This window comes from Ailuropoda melanoleuca, chromosome 2, assembly GCF_002007445.2.
Source record: "Ailuropoda melanoleuca isolate Jingjing chromosome 2, ASM200744v2, whole genome shotgun sequence".
Taxonomy (NCBI): Eukaryota; Metazoa; Chordata; class Mammalia; order Carnivora; family Ursidae; genus Ailuropoda; species Ailuropoda melanoleuca.
In genome coordinates this window covers 70,085,669-70,110,071 of record NC_048219.1, presented here as the reverse complement: position 1 = coordinate 70,110,071, position 24,403 = coordinate 70,085,669, and the positions used below count along the sequence as shown (strand labels likewise).

At 40.2% G+C, this 24,403-nt stretch overlaps 1 protein-coding gene across 2 annotated transcripts in view; it reads right to left on the bottom strand.

Moving 5' to 3' along the window:
* Positions 1-4,779: 4,779 nt before the first annotated feature.
* Positions 4,780-24,403, bottom strand: part of SLC30A7 (solute carrier family 30 member 7) — a 263,475-nt gene continuing 243,851 nt past the window's right edge. For both annotated transcript variants that reach the window (XR_004623326.1, XR_004623325.1), the window contains 2 exons: positions 9,204-9,309; positions 4,780-4,871 (listed from right to left, as the gene is read on the bottom strand). The gene's annotated coding sequence lies outside the window, so the exon portion shown is untranslated. The remainder of the gene's footprint in view (positions 4,872-9,203; positions 9,310-24,403) is intronic.

The window sequence follows — 24,403 nt, the reverse complement described above, 5'->3', positions numbered from 1 at the left end:
GTGAGGTCGGAAGCCATTGGACAGTTTTGAGGCGAAGAGTGACAGGATGTGGATTACATTGTCGTCTCATGTTGGCTATGTTTTGAGAATAATCTAGAGGCGCAACTGAAGAAAAAGAAGACTGGTTAGGAATTTCCGCAGGAATCAAGGTGAAATGTCAGGGAGGCCAGAGAGACAGAGGAGACGGTCTTGATAAGCTGTTAACTCTGGATAGGTGTTGAAGGTGGGGTAGATAGGATTTTTTGATGGTTTGCATATGGGTGTGAGAAAGGAGGAGAGGAGTCAAGGATGACTGCAAAGCTTTTAGGTGAGCAACTAAATCACGAAGTTGTCATTTACTGAAATGGGGAAGGCTGTGAGAGCAACAGGTCTGTGGAAAGACCAGGGAGTTCAGTTTTGTTTTTTTATTATTTTTTAAAGATTTTATTTATTTATTTGAGAGAGAGAGAGAGAGAGTGCGACAGAGGGAGAGGGAGAAGCAGGCTCCCTGCTAAGCAGGAAGCCTGAGGCAGGGCTTGATCCCAGGACCTGGGATCATGACCTGAGCTGAAGGCAGACACCCAACCACCTGAGCCACCCAGGTGCCCCAGAGTTTGGTTTTAGATATGCCAAGTTTGAGATGGCATTTAAGACAGCCAAGTAGAGGTCAAGCAGGCAGTTGAATATATGAGTGTGGTGTTCCGGCAGGAGGTCTGGACTGGACATATGGGAGGTCAGCAGCATATACATGATACTCAAGTTCCAAGACTGTATGAGCTCATCAGGGGAGTGATTACGGATGGAGAAGGGGCCGAGGGACTGAGCTCTGAGCAGAGTAGTCCGTGGAGTGCAAGGTGAACTCTTTCAAATGCTGCTGATGGCTCAACTCAGATGAGGATTGAAAACCCGTCACTGCACGTAGCAATGTGAATGTGGTTGGTGAGCTGAGCAAGTGCAGGGCCAGTGGAGCGGGGGTTCGCTGGAGCAGAGTGGGTTCAGGGTCAAGGGCAGGGGGAGGAGGGGGAGAGAGAGTTAGTTCCTGTGCGCTTGCCCTATTTTTGTGTGGTTGGTAACTATAAAAAAGTTTTTGTAATTATAACAAGAATCGAATTGTTACTGAATGCCCTATTATAGGCCCTGTGCTAAGCAGTTTACACATTAAAACAAGAATTATTCCTCCCAACAAAACGTAGTTCACAAATGAGGAAAGTGATAGTTAAAAAGGTTGACTCTCCCGAGGTCCCATGTGTGGCAAGAGGCAAAACTGACATTTGAATTTAGGTCATCCTTAACCACTGTGCAACACGGCCTTTAACTATTACACAGTTGCACTATGTAGCCAATTAAATATTAAATAGACACATAAGAGTGATTCTTTCCTGAGGTTAAAAACTAGTTTGGAAATGTTAAAAAACAAAATTCAATCAAATAAATGTTAAAGATCTTATTGGCTTTGTTCAACAATTCATGAATAAGGTAGCATACCATCCAGCAAATAAAAAGGAATTCTGAGGGGCACCTGGGTGGCTCAGTTCGTTGAGCATTTGGCTTTGGTTCAAGTCATGATCTCAGGGTCCCGGGATGGAGGCCCATGTCTGGCTCCCTGATCAGCAGGGAACCTGCTTATCCTCTCCCTCTGCCCCTCCCCGCTGCGCCTGCTCTCTCTCTCTCAAATAAATAAGTAAAAAATCTTAAAAAAAAAAAAAAAAGGAGCTCTGATGGGGCGCCTGGGTGACTCAGTTGGTTGAGCAACAGACTCTTGGCTTCGGCTCAGGTCCTGTGCAATCACACACCACTCATGCAGAGTCTGCTTAAGATTCTCTTGCCTCTCCCCCCATGCTCTCTCTCTCAAATAATTTTTTTTTAAGGAGCTCTGAGGAGCTGTACAAAATGAAAGATGTTTATAGGCCGAAGGAGGCAGGACAAGAAAGTTTCTAGCAAAGAGTGGATTGCTCCAGGCAAGGTCACCTTCCTTGGCGGAAGGCAGAGGTCTATCTGACAGATGACCTGACTAGTGCTGACCAGGTAATGCGATTGACTGGCCTAAGATTCCACTCCTGGGAGAGGTTGAAACTGTAATTAAGATAGGTATTAAGTCTTGATTTGGGGATGTGGGCTTAGCACAAGTGACTCCATTCTGAACCTATTATGTCTTTTTTAACAGAAGAAGGAATGCAGAACGGTAGACAAGAGTCTCCCTCCTTGTTGGCCAAGGTATTCTTAATCTCTGCAGGCATGAGAGGCAGAACCACACAGGGCTGCTCCTCAGTTCAGCTCTTAGCCTGCTTACAGCGGGTCACCAACTATGTAGCCCTTTTCAGTATACAATGACTAGATGAACCAACTGCAGCAATATTGCTAAACCCAATAACTGGGAAAGAAATTCAGCCCTATGAGCATTAATGAAAAAGGAGGACTGAGGTATGTGTATAAACCTAGTAAAGCAAACAACAAGGAAAAAGAAAAGCTTTTTTCCTTCTCTGGTCATTTTTTTCCCTATCTGGTCTTTTTTCCTTATCTGGTCATGCATGAAAAGCAGTGATACTTATCCCTCTGCAGAGAAAGGTTTTGGGAGGGACAAATTTCATAATACCCTATACATCCACTCCCTTTCGGCACCCTCCATTAAATTTTGACTAGTATTTTAATTTACCCTTAGAGTCAGCTATTGAACACTCTGGCGTGGGGGCCCAGTGGGATAAGACAAAAGTAACATCAAACAGAACTGTGATGGACCACCATATGGCTCTCAAGATAAACACCCGAGTGTCCTGACGGTCTCTGTTCTGACGGCCTGAGCTTTATAATTCTGTTGCAGCTTGGTCCAATACTTAAGGAAGAAAGCGTTAAAGTATCAAATAGACCTTCCATAGAAACTACTGAGGAAAACAGCACCATGGTTTTTATGTGTGGTACAAGGGAACAGAAACACTGCAATTCAATCTGATAATCACATATTAAGAGAAGAAAACTGAAAGAGCTAAGTAATAAATAGTAATAAATAATAAAGTGATCTTACAAATTAGGTAACGTAGGTGAAATCATTCTGGGAGTTTTAAAGAGCTTACAGACATGAGCTAGTGTTACCAGGTAAACAAAATCAAGGGGTATCATGGTCATAGCACAGAATCTATTGACCAGGCATTTCCTTTTAGTATTATGGAAATAGAGACTTCATAGTGAAAATATTTGCATTTGTAAAGCCCTTCTCATTATTTTAAAAAAGCTATATATGTACAAGGAAAGAAATTAAAATATTACGTTATAAACTGTACAGACTATCTCTGGCTGCTAGGCCCTCAATTCTTTTCTTCAAAAGCAACCAGTTTCTAGTTTCTTATGTAGCCTTTTGTATATATATATAGTCATATTTCTTACCTATATCTCTGGAATAAAAAGAATCAGTTGTCACCTGAAAGTTTTCCTTTACTCTTTCACATTTTGTGGATTTTGGTATAGTTATCACACCCTATTCTGAAAAATAAGTAGCATTCATTTTTTTTTCCCTGAAAATATTCAAGCAATTCATAAATACGTAAACATTTAAGTTGCAGTTTTGTCTTCAAAAGTTCGCTTTACAATTTCCCAAGGCAACCTGCCTGACCACTATTGGAGGTCAGAACTTTAAGATCAGTGCCTGCCCAGACGAAATCCTTAAATGTTTGCTGCTCAGGGTTCCTGCACTCACAGCATTCAGTAGGAAATCAAAACATGCTGAGAAAGCAGTGCTGATTAATTTAACCCTGGGCTTTGGAGGGAGCCTGCTTTTCTAAATACACCCCACAGAAGTTGTGTTAGGTGACCTTCCTTTGATTCCAGACTCTTTCTTCTTTATGTAGTCCTTAGGTATTTCATGAATCCAGGGAACATTTAAATACAAAACTGAAATACACAAGCTGGAGGAGGAGAAGAAAACAAAATTTTAATTTTATTTTATTTAAATTCAATTAATTAACATACAGTGTATTATTAGTTTTAGAGGTAGAGGTCAGTGATTCATCAGTTGCGTATAATGCCCAGTGCTCATTCCATCATGTGACTTCCTTAATGCCCATCACCCAGTTACCCCATTCTCCACCCACCTTCCCTCGAAAAATTATGTTCTTATATCTTTCGAATATGAAGTTTCAACTTGGGGCACAGAAGTGCACTGCATTGCGTTTGCCATTTCATTTCTTCACTGGGTGCCATGAATGTGTTTCCTCGACTTACCCGGATGCATCAGCACCTGAGATCTGGCCAGCTGGAGAACACTTGGATGACTCAGGACCTTCCCTCTGACTAATGGTCAGTAGTCTCCCAAAATGTGTTCATTTTTTAATACTAATCTGGTAGCTTTTGAGGGCTTTGGAAAGGATGAATTGCAACCTGTTAGAGACTGGGGGAGGTGGGGAAGGCATCCTTGAAAAATAAATACCCACCATATTTATGTTATCGATTTTATAATTTAATGTGAGAAAGGGCAAAATGCAACTATTACGAATAGTTAAAATAACAGATTACATTTACACATAGCTGAGGTATTTCAGGAAAGTGTGCGCAGAGCCCTCTGACATAGGACTTCCTCTTATTCCAACGTCCCCACCACCCCCCCTTCCTAAAACAAGAAGCCCATTGACCTCATTTGTTTCTGAAATGGCTATTTGTTAAAAAATGAAACTTTCTCACTGAAACCTTTTTGCTACAGCTACATCATGAAAACACAACTGTCAAGGTACAAAAAAATTCCCAAAATATTCGTATAGGCTGTTGGGGATCAGGCAGATAAAACAATAGCCAATTGAATTTTTCCCTCTTTACCTGTTTTTGGTTGTGGAAAGACAGAGGCAAAGCTTGGCTGAGCACCAATCATTCATTCTCTACAGCTACTCGATTTCACGCTGCAGAATGTGCTGGAATAAAGAAGTTCAAATTGATATTAGAATTAATGCTACTAATGATAGCATTTTAGCTGGAGAAAAGGATTTCTGGGGTTCTGTAAAACTGGAGAAAAAGAACTGAAAATATGGGATGAAATGGAGTTTGTCAGGTACATAGGAGATAGGATGAAAAAAGATCATGGACTCAAACAAATATAAAACAATATGAAGCTATTTAAATTAAGTGAAAGAGAGAAAGAAAAGACACAGTCATACCTGAATTAAGGCCTCTGCTTCTTGATGCTTATAAATCCAATCCTTACTTAAATACACTACAGTACTAAAAACTGGTTGGCTTCTACTTTCCTCTAAACCGAAGACAGTGTACAATGTAGGGAAAAGGCTCATAATTACTGTTTCCTTTCTTTTCTAGAGTACAGCTCATTGCTTTTCACTGCTCAGGAGTAAAAACTACCAGATTTGTGGGGGCTTTTTCCCCCTCACCTCATTCCTAGACCCGGTTTAAGCTTTAATCCTCATTCTTTCAAAGACTACAGCATTTCAATTCATTTCAAAGCAGCGGATTGGTGCAGATGAGAATGGGACCAAAATTGAAAAAAGAGATTAGTTATGCTGAGAAATGTCCATTGTAAATACTGCAAGAACGCTGAACCAACAAACCGGTGTCTACTGCTATTTCCAGGAAACTGTCTGAAGCATAACACTCGAGCAGAAGGGAATAGGGTATGTGCCACACACTCTGAAGATGGAGAAAAAAATTCATTGTAAAATAAATATCCTTAAAACCTAATTCAAAAACAATGTAAAACCCTATTGTGGCAATTTCAGGGCTCTGTTCTTCGACAAGACAGATAATAAGCTAGACGCTCTGCTCATGACAGGGAAGACAATTGTTCCAAAGATCTAGTCACTAAATGGTTTAAAAAAAATGGAAAATAATTACATCAGCATATGGACTCTGGAAAATTTCTTCTACGGTAATAAGTTCAGATGGACATTTCCTGTTTCACGTTTCTAGTACAATTGTCTTTTAGACAATAACAGTGTGAAACAATAGTTTGGCATGAGTTCAATGCATACTAAGAAATGCCCAGGGCCTTGAAGGCTGGGATGAGTCAGCCTCAAATGGCAAAGAGACTATGATTTAAGAAGTTGACACATCTCGGACTTTAATCATTCATGTTTCTTGGCCAGTAAAGCACTCTTAAGTTTAACATTTGCATTTATACAGACAGCATTTAGTCTTGTGCCTTCATAACCTGGCTTTGTTTTTTTTAAAGATTTTATTTATATATTTGAGAGACAGAGAGAGAGAGAACACAAATCGGGGGAGCGGAAGAGGGGGAGGGAGAAGCAGGCTCCCCGCTAAGCAGGGAGCCGGACATGAAGCTTGATCACAGGACCCTGAGATCATGACCTGAGCCCAAGGCAAACACTCAACTGACTGAGCCACCCAGGTGCCCCTATAACCTGGCTTTAAAAAAAAAAAATTGTTTTTAAGGCAAAACTGCAATCCTGAAAAAGAATGTGTTGGCAAATCCTCTTAAGTTGTTAACCAGCACTGGCCTTCGCTCCCACTACTCAACCTTCTGCTCCCACTCTGAGCAGAGTGTCCGGGTGAAATGAGCTTCCGTGCCCCTCATCAGACTTGGCAACTCCCTGGCCATCTTTACCCTCTCAATGGGCCTTCCTACTACTTTGAACGCCATGAGACGGAGCCAGCCCATCCTGGGCCCCTCTTAAACTTGGTAGTTAGTTCACACATCCATCTTTTCTGATGCCAGACTGGGACCTCCAGCATGTGTTGGCATCAAAGCAGCCCAGATCAACTCACGGTACTTGGGTCAGTCATTTCCAACGGCACCCCATCTCTAATCTTCTGCCACTCAGTTAAGAAAGTAGATGAAGAGAGCATTCTGAAGTCGGGCAGAGCAGGCATAGGGCTCAACAGTGGGACCAGCGTTAGAAGGGGCAGAATGGGAGACGAGAAGTTGCAAAGTGTAAGGAACAGCAATGGGACAGGCAATGGAGGGTTGCCCTTCAACCAGGGCCAGAGCATTGCAAGGACGAGAGAACCAGAGGTAATCCTTGACCAACCCTTCTCTTTCACTTTCCAAATACAACCATTGGCCATGTTCTCCTCCTTTTTTACTCCGAAAGACCTGCTGGTTTCTTTTTCTCCAATAATAAAGTTTAATTTACTTAAAAATGATAAATGATACGTGTCTGTTTTCAAATTTCAAAACAGTATAGAAAGATAAAGACAAAAAGTAAAAATCGTCTCCAAATCTATCTAGAAACAGGCACTGTTTTAATATTTTGTTGAAAAGCTTTATAGATATCACTGTATACATACACGCATGCACATTCCTGCATATGTGTACAGACAATTCTCCAGAAAGTGAGGCATATTACCCAAGGAGTTAGATAATCTTTTGTTTTCACTTACTAGTGGGTCATGGTGTCTATTTCAGTTAATATAGCTACATACAATCATTATTAGTGGTTGCATAATATTCCATTGAGGGGATATGTCATAATTTATTTAACAAATTTTCCACTGAAGGAGATTATTATTTTTTTCAGTTTTTTTTTAAGATTTTTTTAAATTTATTTATTCGACATAGATAGAGACAGCCAGCGAGAGAGGGAACACAAGCACTGAAGGAGATTATTATTTTTTTCAGTTTTTTTTTAAGATTTTTTTAAATTTATTTATTCGACATAGATAGAGACAGCCAGCGAGAGAGGGAACACAAGCAGGGGGAGTGGGAGAGGAAGAAGCAGGCTCATAGCGGAAGAGCCCGATGGTGGGGCTCGATCCCACAATGCCAGGATCACGCCCTGAGCCGAAGGCAGACGCCCAACCGCTGTGCCACCCAGGTGCCCCTATTTTTTTCAGTTTTGACTGTTATTGACAGCACTAATGCTAATACCTTATACACACACATGTGCTATTATGAGACCTTCTTTACTAATCTGATAATAAAAAACAGCTCTCATATTTTCATTTCTATTTTTTGATCTTTGGTGAGGTTTTAACATTTTGCAGACCATTATATTCTTTGACAAATTGCTGTGTCCATTTTTCTATTGGAATGCTTTCTCTTACGGAGTCATAGATGTCTTTGTACATATTGAAATCAACCCTTTCATCATTCATAAATGCGTCACCCATTTTTTTCCAGTTTGTTCTTCACCTTTCAAACTTAATTTTATGATGTTTTTGCTGAAGTATTTAATTTTTACATAGTCCAATTTATTAGTAATTTAGTTTTTAGTTTAGCCCTACCGATTTAATCTCCTAACATTTCTACCAGCACTGATCAGATCCTTTATTTTCTTTCCCTCAGATAACTAGAAGAGTCTGAACTGGCTACCCTGCTCTCTGCACTCCACACAGCTGTCAGAGTGGGCTTTTTCAATGAAAATCTAGCCAGGTCACTCTTCTGCCTAAGACTGTTCAGTGGTGTGTGTCTCAAATTGGCTATCCATACAGTTCTTCCAGGAGTCAATGAAATGACAACTAACTGCAGCAAATATTCCTGGAACATTATTTATTTGTGAAGATGATTGAAGAAAGAAAGCACAGTGTTTTTATATTAAGAAAAACACAAATATATGATGGAGCAGGATTCAAAATTCAAAGGAATTTTTAAAATAAACCAGAAGGTTTCAAAGGAATATCAGAATTTAAGTGGCAGTGGTTCAAAGGCAATGGGTACGGAGGACAAGGCTTCACCTCCTTCACATTTGCGGCAGGGAGTGCCTCAAATTCACCAAGATCCATTGCCTTTTCCTTCCCATACCATAGCTCTCCCCGCCTCCCTTGAAGTCAGGTGTGACTGTGTGCTTGAATTCCGGCCAGTGGAATGTGGGAGAAATTAGGGTGATCATATGATTTCTTGTCCAAATCAGGACACTGCTAAGAGAGAAAGAGGATGATATGAATTGTTACCCTGGGAATTCAGGCATAAATATGGGCGTATGATCACTGCAGGGAGATGTGAAGCGTGCCACTACAGGGTGGGTCCAGGTCTAACTCCCCTGGCCTATCTCCAGTCTGCTGGCAGATGCAGAAGGTGCTAGCAGAAGACTCAATGCCCTGGCCAGAACCAGGGGGCGGAAGGCTCATGCTAACTGTTCCTGGGAGTGAGAACTCTACTTCAGCATTTCAGACCCTTGCTGGTGACAGCAGTTCTTATCCCACTAGGACAACACGGAGCACAGTGCTTCCAGTGGTGTGGCCTCTTCCTAGCCCTCCAGCCTTACCTTGCTTCTCTCTCTAGCTGAAAGGGAAGCTCTAGCAAACTGAATGGCTCTCACTCATACATTTTTAAATACCTGTTCAGGTGTCAATCTCTCCCACTGCTCCGAGAACTCCCTCACGGCATCATCACCGCCATCATCATCATCATCAGAACTACGCACTGCATGGAAGCTCTTATATCTGCAAAGACAGGTTTGAACTCAAGATTTTGGAAAAATAAGCTACATGTTTTTGTAGCCCTCAAATATGAATGCAAAAATATTCTGCCTCCTAGCCTTCACCATTCCTTTATCTTCACCTCTTCCCCATCCCTTATACACACACACACACACAGGCACATGCGTGCACACATGCACACATTTGCTTACTTCCTAGGGGAATATTTGACTTAATTAACAATAGTAGAATAAGTTCGCAGGAAAAGAAAGAATTAAGATTTTAAGTTCAAATCCTAATGCTGGCCAATAATCCCTACATGAGGTGCTTCGGCTCAGCAGGGGGATTTACCACTCCTGCTTCCCGAGATGATTAAGAGTTGACGGATAATTGACAATGATGTACACTAGAGCATGTTATCACCTCAAGAAAGGGGCTTTGCCTGCACGATTTAATTAACATTAATGGTAGTTAAGCTGCACACACAGAGCATAATGTTCTCTTTGCTCTAAGAAAAAGGAGGGGCTTTCACTGTCTAGATTATGAAATATTGATTAATTCATATATACTCAAACATCCATCTAAAAATGGAATCATTCAAGCTGTCAGTCCTTCCCCCTCACCCACATACAGAAACATAATGGCAGTTGTGAGAAGAACAAGAGTGTTGAGGGGGTGGAAATGAGGAAGGAGGGAAAGAGCAAAGAAAGGAAATCACAGCAAATGAAGTATGTTAAGCTCCACCCATAGACAGACACACAACACCCACACACAATCACACACACACAGAGCACCCACTCAACTAATTAATGCAGCTTTGCTTTCAAGCCAAATATTAGGGAAACATTAATTAGAGAGAAATCTCATTAATCCATTTCCCAGTTCATTAATTATGCATCAATGCCAAGTTTGTGTTGGCCTGACATAAGATAATCCTATTCCAATAAAGATCTCATGCTGCATATTACGCAACAGCTACAGAGCTTTCCTGACTCTTTGGGATGGTATTTGGGATCTACTCAATTCATATGTTGTATATATTTGTGTTCCCTAATAAGTATTCTGTGATTAACATATGTCTGTCCTTTAAGCTGACTGTGATGACTTCTTAGCTAATACTTCATCCATCTTTGTCACAGGCACATTAGGAATTCTGCTCAGCTAGAAAAAAAGCGATACAACATTGTGAATGTACTTAATGCCACTGAATTGTACACTTAAGATGGTTAAAATGATAAATTTAATGTGATACATATTTTACCACAATAATACTTCTTAAAAAGCAAGGGAGAATAACTGTACATTTTTGAGAATGTTAAATGATAGGAGGACTATAACTGTAGGGGGAAAAAAAGTAGTTTACAACAACAACAGTCTCAAAAGACCTAAGAGTGTATTTTCTTTTGTGCAGAGAAAATATTATGAGATGAACTTCAGAGCCCAGACAAGCTCACATGTGCTGTTTGCAAAGAGATTTTGGAAAAGCAAGGACGTCTGAATGGCCTCAGCAGCAAATATGAACTGAGTACCCATAAGATTTCTAGCACAGTACTAGTTAGTCTGGAGTTACCTACTTTTAATTAGGTCTAATCTCCTAACATATTATTCCCTCTATTCCCAGCTCACTTCTTCATCAATGACAGGACGTCACTACTCCCTCTGACCCAAGTACAAGGAAAAGTTAAAAGGTTTACTAAACTTGGAGTTGTGAGTAGATAGAAGTCACGAGCTTCTTCCACTGATGGACGGGGTCAACCTTTCTACAGTAAGTTTCACTTTTGAGGAGGGTTTCAGATCCATAAAGTGCCACATGCTTAATAAATACTACAGGGTCACACTCTCTGTGGGTACGCAGTAAATGTCAGCTGACTCAAGTAACATTTCCCAACCTTTTAATCAAGGTCTTCGGTATTAAATGTCATCAAATCCTGTCTTCAAGGTGCAAACTGATTGACCCCGCCATCTGGAGAAGAATTTTCTACTCAATATCACACAACTGAATTTACTGCATCAGGGTTCTGTAGCGTCAATCTGAAGCAAGATTCTGGCCGGGAAATCACAATGAGTATGAAATAAGAAAGAAAAAATAGAAAAAGATACAGTGAAGTCGCTGTTAAGAATTCTTTGATTCTTCTAATTTTTCACCATGGAAATATTGCTCATTGATATTTTTATGAAAAGAAAGTTGTACACAACCAGATGTTAAATCCCTCTAGTCACTTTTCCTTAACCTTCTCTAATTTAATGTCTTAATTTTGTCTACTGTATTTACTGAACAGGCTGATTGACTTAAGGTCTCTTCTGTTCATGTACTATTTACCCAGTCTGCCTTCTCCAGTGAGGGCTTGTTTGTGATCAGTTCGGTCAGCAAGAGACCAAGGAAGATAGAAGAGCTCCGCGCACAACACCGTATCACACTTGGAACGAGAGAGAAAGCACCAAAGATTATCTCAGGAGAGGCTGCTGAGAGAAGTACCTCTCAGTGTCCAAATGCTCATCAAAGCAAGGGGGGCCTACCGAGGTGAGCGAAACCCTTGCTGGGGAACCAAGCTGTCAGAGAACAAGAAGCAACAGCAGGTCTGAATGGGTGGACAGTACTAGTTAGTCTGGAGTTACCTACTTTTAATTAGGTCTAATCTCCTAACATATTATTCCCTCTATTACCAGCTCATTTCTTCATCAATGACAGGATGTCACTACTCCCTCTGACCCAAGTACAAGGAAAAGTTAAAAGGTTTACTAAACTTGGAGTTGTGAGTAGATAGAAGTCACGAGCTTCTTCCACTGATGGACGGGGTCAACCTTTCTACAGTAAGTTTCACTTTTGAGGAGGGTTTCAGATCCATAAAGTGCCACGTGCTTAATAAATACTACAGGGTCACACTCTCTGTGGGTACGCAGTAAATGTCAGCTGACTCAGTAACATTTCCCAACCTTTTAATCAAGGTCTTCGGTATTAAATGTCATCAAATCCTGTCTTCAAGGTGCAAACTGATTGACCCTGCCATCTGGAGAAGAATTTTCTACTCAATATCACACAACTGAATTTACTGCATCAGGGTTCTGTAGCGTCAATCTGAAGCAAGATTCTGGCCGGGAAATCACAATGAGTGTGAAATAAGAAAGAAAAAATAGAAAAAGATACAGTGAAGTCGCTGTTAAGAATTCTTTGATTCTTCTAATTTTTCACCATGGAAATATTGCTCATTGATATTTTTATGAAAAGAAAGTTGTACACAACCAGATGTTAAATCCCTCTAGTCACTTTTCCTTAACCTTCTCTAATTTAATGTCTTAATTTTGTCTACTGTATTTACTGAACAGGCTGATTGACTTAAGGTCTCTTCTGTTCATGTACTATTTACCCAGTCTGCCTTCTCCAGTGAGGGCTTGTTTGTGATCAGTTCGGTCAGCAAGAGACCAAGGAAGATAGAAGAGCTTCGCGCACAACACCGTATCGCACTTGGAACGAGAGAGAAAGCACCAAAGATTATCTCAGGAGAGGCTGCTGAGAGAAGTACCTCTCAGTGTCCAAATGCTCATCAAAGCAAGGGGGGCCTACCGAGGTGAGCGAAACCCTTGCTGGGGAACCAAGCTGTCAGAGAACAAGAAGCAACAGCAGGTCTGAATGGGTGGGCTGCATTTTTGTACATTTCTTAGCATCATGCTCTGTAAGCAGACCCAATTTGTTTGACCAAGAGGGTTGGAACAGATGACATTCAAATACCCTCAACTAATGGATCAACTAGTAATTGTATAGCAGTTTTAAGTTTACCAAGAAGCTTCACAGGTATCATCCAAATGACCCTTGAATCAATCCTGTGAGGTAAATATTAATCTTATGAACATTTTACAGATGAAGATAGGAATGAAGACTGTCATTCCCTCATAGAAACAGCATCCGGAGCTTGGCTTCCACTCACTGAGTCACCTAGAAGCTACCATGACTCTGTCTAGATGCATGTCGGAGGGGCCAGGTCTACGGGTGTGTGGCCTGCTGACCACCTACTGACTGGCTAGTCAGAGAAGCAGCAGTCATGGGAGCTGCACTTGGGCTGAGAGGACAGTGGGATCCGGGAGGTCTTGGTGAACCTTTTGAGATTTCAGTTCCTNTAAAAGGTTTACTAAACTTGGAGTTGTGAGTAGATAGAAGTCACGAGCTTCTTCCACTGATGGACGGGGTCAACCTTTCTACAGTAAGTTTCACTTTTGAGGAGGGTTTCAGATCCATAAAGTGCCACATGCTTAATAAATACTACAGGGTCACACTCTCTGTGGGTACGCAGTAAATGTCAGCTGACTCANGAGCTGCACTTGGGCTGAGAGGACAGTGGGATCTGGGAGGTCTTGGTGAACCTTTGGAGATTTCAGTTCCTCACTTAGAAGGTCCTAGAAGAAAGGAGACCTCATTAAGTTGTCCACTGATCAATCTCCAACTTTTTTTTTTTTAAGATTTTATTTATTTATTTGACAGAGATAGACACAGCCAGCGAGAGAGGGGNAAGTAACATTTCCCAACCTTTTAATCAAGGTCTTCGGTATTAAATGTCATCAAATCCTGTCTTCAAGGTGCAAACTGATTGACCCCGCCATCTGGAGAAGAATTTTCTACTCAATATCACACAACTGAATTTACTGCATCAGGGTTCTGTAGCGTCAATCTGAAGCAAGATTCTGGCCGGGAAATCACAATGAGTATGAAATAAGAAAGAAAAAATAGAAAAAGATACAGTGAAGTCGCTGTTAAGAATTCTTTGATTCTTCTAATTTTTCACCATGGAAATATTGCTCATTGATATTTTTATGAAAAGAAAGTTGTACACAACCAGATGTTAAATCCCTCTAGTCACTTTTCCTTAACCTTCTCTAATTTAATGTCTTAATTTTGTCTACTGTATTTACTGAACAGGCTGATTGACTTAAGGTCTCTTCTGTTCATGTACATATTTACCCAGTATGCCTTCTCCAGTGAGGGCTTGTTTGTGATCAGTTCGGTCAGCAAGAGACCAAGGAAGATAGAAGAGCTTCGCGCACAACACCGTATCGCACTTGGAACGAGAGAGAAAGCACCAAAGATTATCTCAGGAGAGGCTGCTGAGAGAAGTACCTCTCAGTGTCCAAATGCTCATCAAAGCAAGGGGGGCCTACCGAGGTGAGCGAAACCCTTGCTGGGGAACCAAGCTGTCAGAGAACAAGAAGCAACAGCAGGTCTGAATGGGTGGGCTGCATTTTTGTACATTTCTTAGCATCATGCTCTGTAAGCAGACCCAATTTGTTTGACCAAGAGGGTTGGAACAGATGACATTCAAATACCCTCAACTAATGGATCAACTAGTAATTGTATAGCAGTTTTAAGTTTACCAAGAAGCTTCACAGGTATCATCCAAATGACCCTTGAATCAATCCTGTGAGGTAAATATTAATCTTATGAACATTTTACAGATGAAGATAGGAATGAAGACTGTCATTCCCTCATAGAAACAGCATCCGGAGCTTGGCTTCCACTCACTGAGTCACCTAGAAGCTACCATGACTCTGTCTAGATGCATGTCGGAGGGGCCAGGTCTACGGGTGTGTGGCCTGCTGACCACCTACTGACTGGCTAGTCAGAGAAGCAGCAGTCATGGGAGCTGCACTTGGGCTGAGAGGACAGTGGGATCCGGGAGGTCTTGGTGAACCTTTTGAGATTTCAGTTCCTCACTTAGAAGGTCCTAGAAGAAAGGAGACCTCATTAAGTTGTCCACTGATCAATCTCCAACTTTTTTTTTTTTAAGATTTTATTTATTTATTTGACAGAGATAGACACAGCCAGCGAGAGAGGGAACACAAACAGGGGGAGCAGGAGAGGAAGAAGCAGACTCCCAGCAGAGGAGCCTGATGTGGGGCTCGATCCCAGAGCACCGGGATCACACCCTGAGCCGAAGGCTGATGCTTAATGACTGCGCCACCCAGGCGCCCCCCAATCTCCAATTTTTAAATCGAAGATTACCGAGTGATTTGGGGCATATGACTCAGAAGTAATGGAAAGAGTTTAAGTATATTCTCATTTAAACAAACAAAAAGTCCTCCTTCCAGAGCTATCTACTATGTACATGAATAAGTCTTCTTAGGNATATTCTCATTTAAACAAACAAAAAGTCCTCCTTCCAGAGCTATCTACTATGTACATGAATAAGTCTTCTTATTCTTGCCTATTAGANCATGAATAAGTCTTCTTAGGATAGGCAACTACAAAAATAACACTAGAGGTTTTATTGATGCTAAACCTGTCTCATTCCAGCAATAAGCGCTAACTCTTCATGAAGAGATACATGAACTAATTGTAAAACAAAATAAAAGCCCCAAAACAGAAGGGGAAAAAAGGTAGAATTTAAAATTCACCTCACATCCATCTCACTGACATGTATCTCTAATAAAATTATGTTTACTTTGAAGACAAACAGTATAACATTTTCTGCTCAATGGTGTATTAATAATAATTGTAGTGGTGACTCACTTCAGAAAAAGTTTGAGCCTCATGGTTACAGTAAATATTTTCCATTTTAAATTTCAATTTATATAAATATTTTTGTTGAAGTAAAACATAATAGGGTCATCAATAAAAGATAATCAAGCATAAATATGTATTATATTAGAATAAAATTCCATGGGTGAAGTGGAATGAAAACATAAATTTAAGGGGAAAAGTGACATAAATATCTGTAAAGAAAGCTCAATGATTTACTTTTTAAGGGGCTGGTGGAGCATTAAATTGCTACAGTATTTAGATCCTATTAGTTACTAATAAAAAGGCAAAATAGTAGATTTATTTTTCAATAGAATATTTACAACAGGAAGAAAATTACATCCTCTGCAACTATTTGTACTCACCATAAATATTTTCAGCTGTAACAATATGCAAGAGGGACACAAAGTTTTTCAAAATCCTATTAGTCTCTATGTGAACTGTAAAGTTTAAAGACCACTCTGCCATAGGAACAGAACACATCAGTATGTCTAATATGCATAAGAAATGCAGGTATTTCTAAAATCTACTGTAGAAGGCAGAAGATCTACCCAGAGAGTACAGTCTCACTGCAATTCATTATTAAAGCAAACATAACCTATCGAAATTCAATGTCTCCTACAACTGTCTGCCTGATTCTTCTGTGTATACATTTTTATTTTTAATTTTAATTTTTATTTATTTTTATTTATTTTTTTAAAGATTTTATTTATTTATTCGACAGAGATAGAGACAGCCAGCGAGAGAGGGAACACAAGCAGGGGAGTGGGAGAGGAAGAAGCAGGCTCATAGCAGAGGAGCCTGATGTGGGGCTCGATCCCATACGCCGGGATCACGCCCTGAGCCGAAGGCAGACGCTTAACCGCTGTGCCACCCAGGCGCCCCTGTGTATACATTTTTAAACCTACTGACCAGCTCATTGCATATATCAGGAGGAAATAAGAATGGAAGAAGCTGATATAAAATAATTATAATTTTGTGATTTGTAGTGATAAGTCACACTGTGATAAATGACAATTCTCTTACATACATGATCAAAAATCCTTCACTCCTAACATACTCACCTGGCCAACATGTGGGATTATATTAGTTTTCCAAGAGTTGCTCCTGATGACTAATCAGGAAGTTACTTACCCCCATGGAATGGCATAAACGTAAATAAAAAGGCTGACATTGTACACAGGAACAACAACACATTGAACGGGAAATGACAATCTCTCTACGTGTTTTAATTTATCTTTGGGGCAAAGTGACAATAAACCATCAACGTTAAAACAGAACTGAATTTTGATGAAAATTCAGGGGGAAAAGTATTTAAAACAACTTTGCTGGGGCCATCAGAACATGGAGTTCTGTTACAAAAGTGTTCGGAAAAAGCTTTACAATCTAAACACATTGAAACTCCCTAGTGTAAAACTCTCCAGGCTAAATTATGGGAAAGCCAATGTCGTATCAGCACCAAACAATCGTCCAGTATCAGAATGAAAAGAAGGAAATGTTGTTCTGAATAGCTTGCCAAGGCTAAAGAAAAGTAGAACAGTTGCCGAAGACGGATTGGTTGTGAGGAACAGACTAAAAGGATGCATTCTAATTTGTGTTTGCCACTTCGATTTTGAAATGGGTCATTCTCTTGAAACTCACGGTAAATATAGCTGCGTTAGAGAAAAACAGGGAGAGGAGAAGAGAAAGAGAGAGGGAGGGACGAGAAAGGACTTAACAGGTGACAGTGAGAAAAGCATTTTAACTTTAAGGTTTTTCTCAATCAATATATCCTATAACCCATTATAGATGCATGAATGCTGTTTTCCCTTTTTTTTTTTTTTTTTTTTTTTTTTTAAGAGAGAGACAGCCAGCGAGAGGGAACACAAGCNAGCCAGCGAGAGGGACACAAGCAGGGGGAGTGGGAGAGGAAGAAGCAGGCTCATAGCGGAGGAGCCTGATGTGGGGCTTGATCCCACAACGCCGGGATCATGCCCTGAGCCGAAGGCAGACGCTTAACCGCTGTGCCACCCAGGCGCCCCACTGTTTTCCCTTTTTTAATTCTTGGNGATCCCACAACGCCGGGATCATGCCCTGAGCCGAAGGCAGACGCTTAACCGCTGTGCCACCCAGGCGCCCCACTGTTTTCCCTTTTTTAATTCTTGGTGTGACATAAAGATTAGGCTAAGTGTAAAGACAGTAGATCTGCATACTCCCAGAGTAAACAAGTGATCGGCAATGTATCTCTGGTGTAGTCTTTAGTAACCTATTTAATCTTTGCCTTGAACAACTTGACTGCCTGAGTATACAATGGAAGAATTTGTAACCAAATTACTTGACAATTTAATATAAAGCAGTGGTTCACAAACATTTGGGGTATAATAATTTTTTTAGGTTATAATAAGATAAATTTTCAAAAAGCCCCACAAAGTTAAAGGGAAGATTATACTAAATCTCCATGTACCCATCATCCAACTTTATCAACTCATGACCAATATCATGTCATCTGTACCTCACCTACTCATTCTACCCTGGCTTATTGTGAAGCAAGTTCAAGATATGAGATGATTTATTTTTGTTTTTAATATGAAACATTTGAGGGTGCTCCCCTATCACATTAGAGTGGTTGAATTTTTAAGATCACTCAATTAAGAAAATTGACATGTATATATGGATTGTTGCCCACCCATGCCCACTTCTTTGCTGACTCTGTGCCCCCACTCCCCATCCCAGGGGTCAGCAGCCGGTGGTGAGGAAACTTCTGGCATAATGAAAATAGCTGGTAACATCGCTTCAAAATGTGCTTATTAGGACTTTTACATATGCTCACAACACAAATACAGCTAATATTTCTTACTTCCTGGGAATGTACTCGTCATTACAGGTTTACAAGCAAATTAGAAAAGATAGTATTCGAATTCTTAACAGAACTGTTTTCCTTTTCACCCACTAAACTGAGCGTTTCTCTGCTAACACAGAACAAAGAACTAACACAGGCCACTGCTTTCTAAAAGTTGTTCCCCCCAACAGCTGTTTAGGGGCCTTTATGACATTGACATCACCTATGAAAAAAAGTCCAGATCTTTGTGGGCTGGAAATCCTTGCACAATACAGCTTGAGAGTTGGCATGCTTTTTGGCAGTCTCCCCAAGAAGCTAAGGAACAAATGAGCAAAGGCTGTGTTCACACACTTGGAAATGACAATTCCACACCAGAAGCCTTGGTACACCCTGTACATTTCCTTTGTATAAAAGACTCATATTCAAAGCTATTTAGCCAGAACTCCTCTTACACATGAAATTCTCTTTCGTAGGAAGAAAGAAAAAAAAAAAAAAAGGAAAAAAGCTTCTCTTTTCTCCATATGAGAGGGATTTCTTTAGTTTTCTTGGTAAAGGGCACAAAAGCAAATCTTTCCTGATTTCTGCTTGGTGCACACATGTAGTACTGATTAATGCTAACGTGATTCACATATTTTAAACATAGTATATTGTATCTCGTGATTATAAATATCATTTAGAAAGTTTGTGATTGGATTATTGGTAGGCACTTAATCCAGGTCAATTTCAACTCTTAAAAATTTGTGTTTAAATGAACAGAATTATTTCCATTAAATCATATTTAACCCTAATTTTAGCTATATAAAGAGAAAAAATTATAATAGTGTTACATTTATACTTTACTAGAGAAAAGCAATCAACTCAAAATGAATTCTTTTCCTAGTTTCATGTAATATTCTGTTTTGTAATTATAAATTTCTGAAAAAAAATGCCATCACTTGAAGATTCTAATTTTGACTTTATTTTTCTAAACATGTCCATCACGGAGCTGAGCAAATAAAATACATAAGATAATGAAGCCTTGCTTACATAGAACAATGGTTTTCTAAAACATAGTTCAAATGTGAAAGAAGGCAATCTAGTTTTCAACCAGGGAAATTACTATCTGTTTCATATGTACCGTATTAATTAGATTATCCCCAAATCCTAGTAGTTTGCATAATTGTATTTAATCTGCCAGAGGGGTGAAATTATAGCATTAGGCCTCTACTAAGAGGTAAGGCTGTTCAGTCAGCGAAAGCATATCACATGCTAAAGAAAGTGAAATGCATCTGTAATTTTAGAATAATAAAATGTAGTCTTCTTTTCAGGTCCCAATTTGAATAGAAACCCCACCCCCCACCCCCCGCCAGAAATGCACCTGGCTAAATATTTAAATTCATGAAATATGGTTAAATAGTAATTAGTAGCTTATTTATTGCAGCCCCTTCCAGTTTTCCTGTCAATTCCTCAAATGTATTTTCTGCTCATTTAGCTACACTATCATTAAAATATAAAATTTCAGACATTAAGCTTTTGTCCATTTCTTCTTATTATACTTCCTTCTCATGGGATTAATATATTTTCTCTGTATCAAGTAAATCTTTTCACTCCTCACTTTCACCCTTCAAAAATAGAATACTCCATTATAAACACATTTTCTATTGCTATCTTAAGGGAAAAAAGAAAGCGACTGAGGAAGAAATTTTAGAACTTGCTTCTGATGGAGAAAAGAGGAAATGAAAAAAATTCTAAGAAAAAACAAACTTTCCATATAAGAATGTCAGGATGTTTTGGTAAAACAACGTTCTTCTAGATTTTATTGAATGTTACTTTGCTCTTAGACCAACAGTGCCCAGCAAATTTTGTGACCTTGGTATTCAGTGACTGTGGCCTCCTCTGAGCTACCTGGTCTTCCACCAGCCACCCTGAAAATCATGTTGGTTATGCTCAAAATCATTAGCCATCAGGGAAATTCAAATCAAAACCACATTGAGATACCACCTTACGCCAGTTAGAATGGCAAAAATTGACAAGGCAGGAAACAACAAATGTTGAGAGGATGTGGAGAAAGGGGATCCCTCTTACACTGTTGGTGGGAATGCAAGTTGGTACAGCCACTTTGGAAAACAGTGTGGAGGTCCCTCAAAAAGTTAAAACTAGAACTACCCTATGATCCAGCCATTGCACTACTGGGTATTTACTCCAAAGATACAGACATAGTGAAGAGAAGGGCCATATGCACCCCAATGTTCATAGCAGCATTGTCCACAATAGCCAAATTGTGGAAGGAGCCAAGATGCCCTTCAACAGATGACTGGATTAAGAAGTTGTGGTCCATATATACAATGGAATATTACTCAGCTATCAGAAAGAACGAGTTTTCAACATTTGCTGCAACATGGACAGCACTGGAGGAGATAATGCTAAGTGAAATAAATCAAGCAGAGAAAGACAATTATCATATGATTTCTCTCATTTATGGAACATAAGAACTAGGAAGATCGGTAGAAGAAAGGGAAGAAGGAAGGGGGGGTAATTAGAAGGGGGAATGAACCATGAGAGACTATGGACTCTGGGAAGAAAACTGAGGGCTTCAGAGGGGAGGGGGTTGGGGGAATGGGATAGGCTGGTGATGGGTAGTAAGGAGGGCACGTATTGCATGGTGCACTGGGTGTTATACGCAAGTAATGAATCATGGAACTTTACATCAAAAACTAGGGATGTACTGTATGGTGACTAACATAATATAATAAAAAAAAATATTAAAAAAAAAAAGAAGATGTGGTCCATATATACAATGGAATATTACTCAGCCATCAAAAAGAACGATTTCTCAACATTTGCTGCAACATGGACGGGACTGGAGGAGATAATGCTAAGTGAAATAAGTCAAGCACAGAAAGACAATTATCATATGGTTTCACTCATTTATGGAACATAGGAAGTAGGAAGATCGGTAGAAGAAAGGGAAGAAGGAAGGGGGGGGTTAAAAAGAAGGGGAAATGAACCATGACAGACTATGGACTCTGGGAAACGAACTGAGGGCTTTAGAGTGGAGGGGCCATGGGGGATCGGGATAGGCTGGTGATGGGTATTAAGGAGGGCACATATTGCATGGAGCACTGGGTGTTTTACTCAAGAAATGAATCATGGGACTTTACATCAAAAACTTGGGATGTACTGTATGGTGACTAACATAACATAATAAAAAATTTTTATAAAAAAAATAGAATAAAATAAAGAGCCAGGTCTACTGTTTGGGCCAATTCTGGGTTAGCTCTCTGCTGATGTAACCCCCATCTAAAGCAGTTTTATATTCAGATACAGATTATCATCAGAATCACTCAAAGCACCTTTGACAAAATACGTATTTCCAGAGAACCAACTCAGGCTTATTAAATTGGAATCTTAGAGGTGGAGATTGACATGGCGGTGGGGGGAGGCAGAAGCCAGGAATCAGATTTTTTTAAAGGTTTCCCAGAAGATTTTTTTTAAAGATTATTTATTTATTTATTTGAGAGAGAGAGCGAGAGAGCACAGAGGGAGAGGGAGAAGCAGACTCCCCGCTGAGCAGGGAGCCCAACGTGGGGCTCGATCCCAGGACCTTGAGATCATGACCTGAGCTAAAGGCAGACAACTTAGCTGAATGAGCAACCCCGGCATCCCCCCAGAGGATTTTTAAAAACAGCTTTATTGAGATATAATTTGCACACCATAAAATCACCCTTATAAAGAATACAATTCAGGGGGTGCCCTGGGTGGCTCAGTCATTAAGGGTCTGCCTTCGGCTCAGGTCGTGATCCCAGTGTCCTGGGATCGAGCCCTGCATCGGGCTCCCTGTTCAGCGGGAAGCCTGCGTCTCCCTCTCCCACTCCCCCTGCTTGTGTTCCCTCTCTTGCTGCCTCTCTCTCTGTCAAATAAATAAAATCTTAAAAAAAAATACAATTCAGTGGTTTTTAGTATATTCACACATACATGCAGTCCTCACCACTGTCAATCTTAGATCATTTTTATCACCTCACAGAGAACCCCATACTCTGTGGCTACTATCCTATTTATCCCCAATCCCCACCTTCAGCTCTAAGACACCATTTCTGATTCTAAAGATTTCCCTATTCTGGATTTTCATATGAATGGAATCATATATGATTTTGTGTGACTGGCTTGTTTCCCTTAGCATAATGTTTACAAGGTCCAACCAAGATGTTATTAGTACTCCATTCCTTTATTGGCCAAATGATATTCCATTGCATGAATGGAGCACATTGTGTTTATCCATTGGTCCGCTGATGGACATTTGGGTCCCCAGAAGATTTCATCTTTAGCCACATGTAGTGACCATTGAAAAGAGAGGACCGAGTGTTGGTCTCAGGCAGTTCCAAGCTCTCCTCAGAAAGCACCTGAGTGTTTTACACTGCAAGTGTGGAGAAGAGCATGGCTGGAAAAGCAGGACTTAGGATGGCGTTCTGGCTCTGCCCTTAGTTATATGACCTGGGCAGTGGCTTTCATTGTCTTTATCTCCACTTGCTCATTTGTAGATTAGGAATAATGATTCTACTTCAAGGAATTGTTGTGAGGATATGTAGGACAATCTGAGTCATGTGCCTAAAACTGCCTACAAGACTATTTTATTCTATACGTTTGGTATTTTATACATGACAGCTATTCTTCTCATTCTTATTTTCCTTGTTGAGTAACAGAGCTCAAGCTCTTAACGATGACACTTGCAATATAGTTTTTCTTCCATGTGGTTGTGTGTAAGATAATGGAAAAGATATTGTTCATGAACTACAAAATGATGTTTCTGCAGCTTGAAGGAGGCTTTGACAGTTACTCGTGAAATCCCCTTGATCTACGGGTGAAAAGACAAAGCGAGGCATTGAAGTGGTAAGCCTGGTGTGTTTATTTCAGTCTCCTGTCTTCCAGTGTAGTCTGCACCACAAAACACTGTCCAGACAGCAAGGGTCCATGTTGTTCTTTAATGGTAATGTAGTATTGGAACGCCAAGCTACATGTTTAGGATAGCTACACTTTTATGTCTGCCTTAAGCATCCTTACTTCACCCTCCTGCTGGAAAATTCCTACCCATTCTTTTTTTTTTTTTTTTTTAATAATCCAAAAGACAGTCTTAACTTTAACTGATTTTTTATAAAAATATTTTTCCATTTTATTTTTTAAAATTTAAATTCAATTAATTAACATATAGTGTATTATTAGTTTCAGAGGTAGAGCTCAGTGATTCATCAGTCTTCTATAATATTCAGTGTCCATTACATCACGTGCCCACCCAGTCTTAAGGCTCAGCTCAAATGGAATCTTTTCTATGACAATTCGTTTTCTCTTACAAAGTTCGGTCCTAGTTTCTTTCTTTTTGTTCCCAAAGCACCCCTTACACTATTGCATTTTGAACGCCGTTTAAAGATCCAACCAGAGAACAACAGCATTGTACAGTGCACTGGTTTTCAAATAAGTTCCGTGGCACCTCTTCACTGCAGACCCAGGACTTGGGAAGGAAGGAGCTCTAGGCTTCACACTTTCAATGAGCAGTTCTGCTATTGTCTATGTGGTTTATCTTCATCTCAGCATTGATCTATTTGGCTTGTTTGCATTTCGGTAATAAGATTCTTGACAGGAGGGGCGCCTGGGTGGCACAGCGGTTAAGCTTCTGCCTTCGGCTCAGGGCGTGATCCCGGCGTTATGGGCGAGCCCCACATCAGGCTCCTCTGCTATGAGCCTGCTTCTTCCTCTCCCACTCCCCCTGCTTGTGTTCCCTCTCTCGCTGGCTGTCTCTATCTCTGTCAAATAAACAAATAAAA